Here is a 6,249-nt window from a genome sequence, read left to right on the forward strand (position 1 = left end):
AATCTGGCCCCTGGTCGTTAGGAAGTAGTTTGTGCAAGACTGACAGTAAGTTGTAAGTGCTCCATCATGAGAGGGGTTACTGTTGTAAGACTGGTCGATGTGAGAGACTGTGATGGACCAACCCGTCCTCTTAAAAACAAAACACTTTTGGCTAGTATGCGCACTATGGCCAAAAGTGGACGTAATTTGAAATGAAATCGACTCACAAAAGTGACGTACTGTCCCGTTTTCTGTTTGAGTCGTCCGGCTTACTCGGTAAGGTTAGAAAAGGAAACTTTCCATTAACGTTTTTCATAACCATTGAAACTTTATGAGAATTTCCTGCCCACCTAACCTATCAGAGGACCCTTAACTTACTGTTGTTGAAAAAAAAAAATCCCAAATTTATTTTCATTTTTTTTCATTTTCAAATTCCGTCCATATTCGGCCATATGGCCAAAAGCGACGTTCTTTTTAAGAGGACAGATTGCTCACACCAGCGTGGAGGAATAGTCATGTTCTGCGTTCTCCACATCAAGCAGCAAACACTGTAAGTATTGAGAAAATGGCCGGACTCACTTTGGAAGGCGAAGCCATTTGCGCAGATCAACGTTGTTGTATCATTGTGCTGTAACGTGATTTTCGTCTCGACACAAGGAGAGAAAGGCACAGAGTAGAACAGCGTGTTCACTACTCGATGAAGTCACTTCAGCGCTACAAGTTCAGTTTGAGGACCTACCCTGGAGTCTATAGATAAATAGAATAGGAGCTGCCTCGTATGGGCCAATAGGCCTTCTGCAGTTATCTTTGTTCTTATGTTCTTATGTTCTTAAATATTTCCATTGTTGTGAGAGGGGAAGCAACATGCACCCCATCCTGTCTCCCGCCTGACTGCAGCGGTGACTGTAAGTGACTCGTGCTATGCAAGAGCCCAGGAATGTTGATATATATTTATTGGACTGATATAAGAGCTTATCGGAGTTATCTTGTTTGACTCCTCTACTTATCCTCATAAATGTGTAGTGTACTATTTACCTTAGTAATTATGCTGTTTTACACACACACACACACACACACACACACACACACACACACACACACACACACACACGCGCGCACGCACACACACGCACGCACGCGCACACACGCAATAGTGCAATTATGTACTATGTATGACAGGAATTGTACTTATTTACATTTGGTATTAAATCGTAGTCAAATATATTGTGAATATTTGAGTTTACCTGAAAAGCTGAATAGAAAACCACGACTTCACCTAACCGTCTTAGTTTTTGAAGGTAAGCATTTTATTGCTTCTTAATTACAACTACTACTTAACCTATAGCGATATTGTTATTAGTTTTATAAAACAAAACTGAAAAATTTCAGTAAAATGTAAAATAACTCAGGATATTTTAAAATTTTATATAAAATCTCTTGTTTAATAAAACTAAAAGTGAAATTCCTGATATTTAAAACTTGTATATAGCAAACTCAACTTTAAAAGTTCATCCCAAAATTCTGCGTGTCTTAACAGAAAACGAGGAGAATTAAATGGGGAGGTAAATGTAACAGTCCCGTAAGTGCAATTATGTACTATGTATGACAGTCAGAAAATCTACTTATTACACATAGTATTAAAACTTACTGTCAATTTGGAGGATGGGTTGCTCTCGTCAGTGTTGTCCACCATCACAACGGGTTATAACCGATTTCCAGAAGATATCAGTGAGAGTGAAATGATTATTCCGGAATAATTTATTATCACTGATAAAACTATTTGTTTCATCAGTGCCTTCGTGATACTGATATTTACTCGTGTATTAATAACGGAGTTATTGTCGTCATTACGCTACTTACGTGATAGTGTGAATCTAACCAACCCATCCTCCTGGTTAAATGGTACTTTTTGAAACTGTGTGCACCAGTTTCCTCAGCAACTGGTGCCCCTTCCTACGAAGGGGCCTCGTAGCCTGGTGGATAGCGCGCAGGACTCGTAATTCTGTGGCGCGGGTTCGATTCCCGCACGAGGCAGAAACAAATGGGCAAAGTTTCTTTCACCCTGAATGCCCCTGTTACCTAGCAGTAAATAGGTACCTGGGAGTTAGTCAGCTGTCACGGGCTGCTTCCTGGGGGTGGAGGCCTGGTCGAGGACCGGGCCACGGGGACACTAAAGCCCCGAAATCATCTCAAGATAACCATATGTGTGCAGTGTGCAGACCAACCGGGCTGTGGTGGGTATGTAGGCCTGCGGGTCGCTCCAAGCAACAGCCTGGTAGACCAAACTCTAATAAGTCAAGCCTGGCCTCGGGTCGGGCTTGGGGAGTAGAAGAACTCCCAGAACCCCATCAACCAGGTATCAACCAGGGGGACAGATCATTCTTAACACGCTAGCGAAAAGTGGGTTCCCGAGGGTTAATGAAAAAGTGTGTAGTGACCACACTAGTGCGAGTGTGGGCCAGAGTGTAGGGAATGGGATGACACACACAATTTTAAAGATGGTGAATAATGTAAAAAAACAGAAGTAAAAACTAGAATCTATGGAAAGGGAAGATAATCAGAGAGAGGATGCAAGAGAGAGAGAGAGAGAGAGAGGACACGGATCAGAGGAGCAAGGGGAAGGTTGTCGACCAATGAGGCTCAACCTTGTCTTCACCCACGATGGGGCATCAGACTCAACCTTGTCTTCACCCACGATGGGGCATCAGGCTCAACCTTGTCTTCACCCACGATGGGGCATCAGGCTCAACCTTGTCTTCACCCACGATGGGGCATCAGGCTCAACCTTGTCTTCACCCACGATGGGGCATCAGGCTCAACCTTGTCTTCACCCACGATGGGGCATCAGGCTCAACCTTGTCTTCACCCACGATGGGGCATCAGGCTCAACCTTGTCTTCACCCACGATGGGGCATCAGGCTCAACCTTGTCTTCACCCACGATGGGGCATCAGGCTCAACCTTGTCTTCACCCACGATGGGGCATCAGGCTCAACCTTGTCTTCACCCACGATGGGGCATCAGGCTCAACCTTGTCTTCACCCACGATGGGGCATCAGGCTCAACCTTGTCTTCACCCACGATGGGGCATCAGGCTCAACCTTGTCTTCACCCACGATGGGGCAGATATTAAATAAAACAACATTCTAGGAGCCATTGTTTGCTGAGGTTCACAGTATTGATGAAATGAAAGTCAGTACAAGAGGAAGGGAGAAGGTAGTAGAAAATCGCTAAACTAGAGAGGGGAGTATGGCAGAATGAGGGACTTGGATTGAAGTGATAGACTAAACTCTGAAACAAACCTGTATTATATTGGACTCTGATGTTCAGAAATATTCAGAAGATGAAGGCAGATTTATTCCTTGAGTAAGGAACAATGAAGCAAAAGTTCATTATCAATCCTTGAGTTACTAATGACTTGAGGTAGTTATCTTGAGTTATCTTGAGTTATCTTGAGTTATCTTGAGTTATCTTGAGTTATCTTGAGATGAATTTGGGGCTTTTTAGTGTCCCCGCGGCCCGGTCCTCGACCAGGCCTCCATCCCCAGGAAGCAGCCCGTGACAGCTGACTAACACCCAGGTGCCTATTTTACTGCTAGGTAACAGGGGGCATAGGGTGAAAGAAACTCTGCCCATTGTTTCTCGCCGGCGCCCGGGATCGAACCCGGGACCACAGGATCACAAGTCCAGTGTGTTGTCCGCTCGGCCGACCGGCTCCCCGGACTTGAGGTAGGAGGTCAAAGCGGGAGAGCATAGATGAGATACATAGACATAGGACAGAGAACCACCACAACTGTAAAAGATCAAGAAATATTGCGTTACAGTCGGAGAAAATAAATACATATTAAAGAATGTCAGGTTACAGTGCTAAAGAGTAGTTGTCAACGGCCATACCACGTTGAGAACACCGCTTCTCGTCCGATCAGCGAAGTTAAGCAACGTTGGGTTTGGTTAGTACTTGGATGGGTGACCGCCTGGGAACACCAAATGCTGTTGGCAATAATGTTAGGGGGTAGAAATAGCCTAAGCTACTCTATCCCTTTGAGATGTATTTATTGCTTATCTCAATAATCATACTTGAACTTGAACTTGCTAAAGAGTAACCCAAACAGTCAGGTCAGGAGAAAACTGTGTATGAATGTGGTGGTCGTCTGACTAAACAAAACAGGAGCTGAACAAAAAATGTGATGGTGGTATGTGGAGCTACAACACAGAAGCCTCCAAGATGTGTTCAGTCTAGTCTGACTCTGCTGATGATAAGGACAGAATTATCCCTGGAAACACAAACCGAAACTGTCTCTATTATCCGCTTGTTACAACTTGTAATAAAGTTGTTACATCTTGGCTTAACGTGTTTATGACGTATTAGAACGTTGTTACAACTTGTAACTGGTTAGGAGGTGTTAAAACTTGTTCGAACGTTGTACCAACGTCGTAGTTTCGGTGTGTGTTTGGCGGGTTTAACAGTCTTAAGTGAGAGACCTGGGAAGCATGGGAGTTATTGTAGTGAAGGAAATAATTCAGCTTATTTATAAAAGAATGAAGGACATTACCCGATATATGAGCCGCTCCAAGCAACAGCCTGGTGGACCAAACTCTCACAAGTCAAGCCTGGCCTCGGGCCGGGCTTGGGGAGTAGAAGAACTCCCAGAACCCCATCAACCAGGTATCAACCAGGTATGACATAGAGATGTTCGAGTTTGAAAAAGAACAATTCAGAAAGTAGATAAATCTCCCACAAAACTGTCGGCGGAGGCCCGCATTAGCGAGGTAACATTAGCGAGGTAACATTAGCGAGGTAACATTAGCGAGGTAACATTAGCGAGGTAACATTAGCGAGGTAACATTAGCGAGGTAACATTAGCGAGGTAACATTAGCGAGGTAACATTAGCGAGATAACATTAGCGAGGTAACATTAGCGAGGTAACATTAGCGAGGTAACATTAGCGAGGTAACATTAGCGAGGTAACATTAGCGAGGTAACATTAGCGAGGTAACATTAGCGAGGTAACATTAGCGAGGTAACATAAGCGAGGTAACATTAGCGAGGTAACATTAGCGAGGTAACATTAGCGAGGTAACATTAGCGAGGTAACATTAGCGAGGTAACATTAGCGAGGTAACATTAGCGAGGTAACATTAGCGAGGTAACATAAGCGAGGTAACATTAGCGAGGTAACATTAGCGAGGTAACATTAGCGAGGTAACATTAGCGAGGTAACATTAGCGAGGTAACATTAGCGAGGTAACATTAGCGAGGTAACATAAGCGAGGTAACATTAGCGAGGTAACATTAGCGAGGTAACATTAGCGAGGTAACATTAGCCAGGTAACATTAGCGAGGTAACATAAGCGAGGTAACATTAGCGAGGTAACATTAGCGAGGTAACATTAGCGAGGTAACATTAGCGAGGTAACATTAGCGAGGTAACATAAGCGAGGTAACATTAGCGAGGTAACATTAGCGAGGTAACATTAGCGAGGTAACATTAGCGAGGTAACATTAGCGAGGTAACATTAGCGAGGTAACATAAGCGAGGTAACATAAGCGAGGTAACATTAGCGAGGTAACATTAGCGAGGTATGCCAAGCTGGTAAACATCAGTGGCGCCTTCATGAACCAAGGTGGTCTTTAGAGCGTGGTACACTATGTTCTCTTACTCGCTCCCTCTGCCCAACCACTTGTGCTGGACGGTTGAGTGACGGTCAGGCTTCATGCAGGTCGGCGTTCAATCCTTCGACCGTCCAAGTGGTTGGGCATCATTCCTTCCCCACGTCCCATCCCATATCCTTATCCTGATCGCTTCCAAGTGCTATAAAGTCGCAATGGCTTTGCACCTTCTCATAGTTCCCTTCCCCTCTCTCACTCTCTCACTCTCTCGCTCTCTCTGAAATGAAAGAAAACAGTTTCTGCAGTAACAATATTTACAATGAATTTTTTTTTTATATATTTATAAATTATGTGCGAGTTGCTATTGAAGAAGTTATTACGATGCTGTACAACATGGACGCTAATTAACAAATATTAATTAGTAATGCACTGAAAATTCCCCATGAAGCATGACTGTCAGTTGTTTAAACCAAGTGTGCCATTATCAGACGTATGCCAGCATGGCCCTGCCTGCCTGCCCTAGGATTCAGCATGGCCCTGCCTACCTCATGATTCAGCATGGCCCTGCCTACCACATGATTCAGCATGGCCCTGCCTACCTCATGATTCAGCATGGCCCTGCCTGCCGTAGGATTCAGCATGGCCCTGCCTACCACATG

At 44.4% G+C, this 6,249-nt stretch overlaps 1 non-coding gene across 1 annotated transcript; it reads left to right on the forward strand.

Moving 5' to 3' along the window:
- Window positions 1-3,858: 3,858 nt before the first annotated feature.
- Window positions 3,859-3,977, forward strand: LOC123745897 (5S ribosomal RNA). The gene has a single exon (XR_006771433.1). It is a non-coding gene; the product is annotated as a 5S ribosomal RNA (ribosomal RNA).
- Window positions 3,978-6,249: the final 2,272 nt, after the last annotated feature.

This window comes from Procambarus clarkii, chromosome 88, assembly GCF_040958095.1.
Source record: "Procambarus clarkii isolate CNS0578487 chromosome 88, FALCON_Pclarkii_2.0, whole genome shotgun sequence".
Taxonomy (NCBI): Eukaryota; Metazoa; Arthropoda; class Malacostraca; order Decapoda; family Cambaridae; genus Procambarus; species Procambarus clarkii.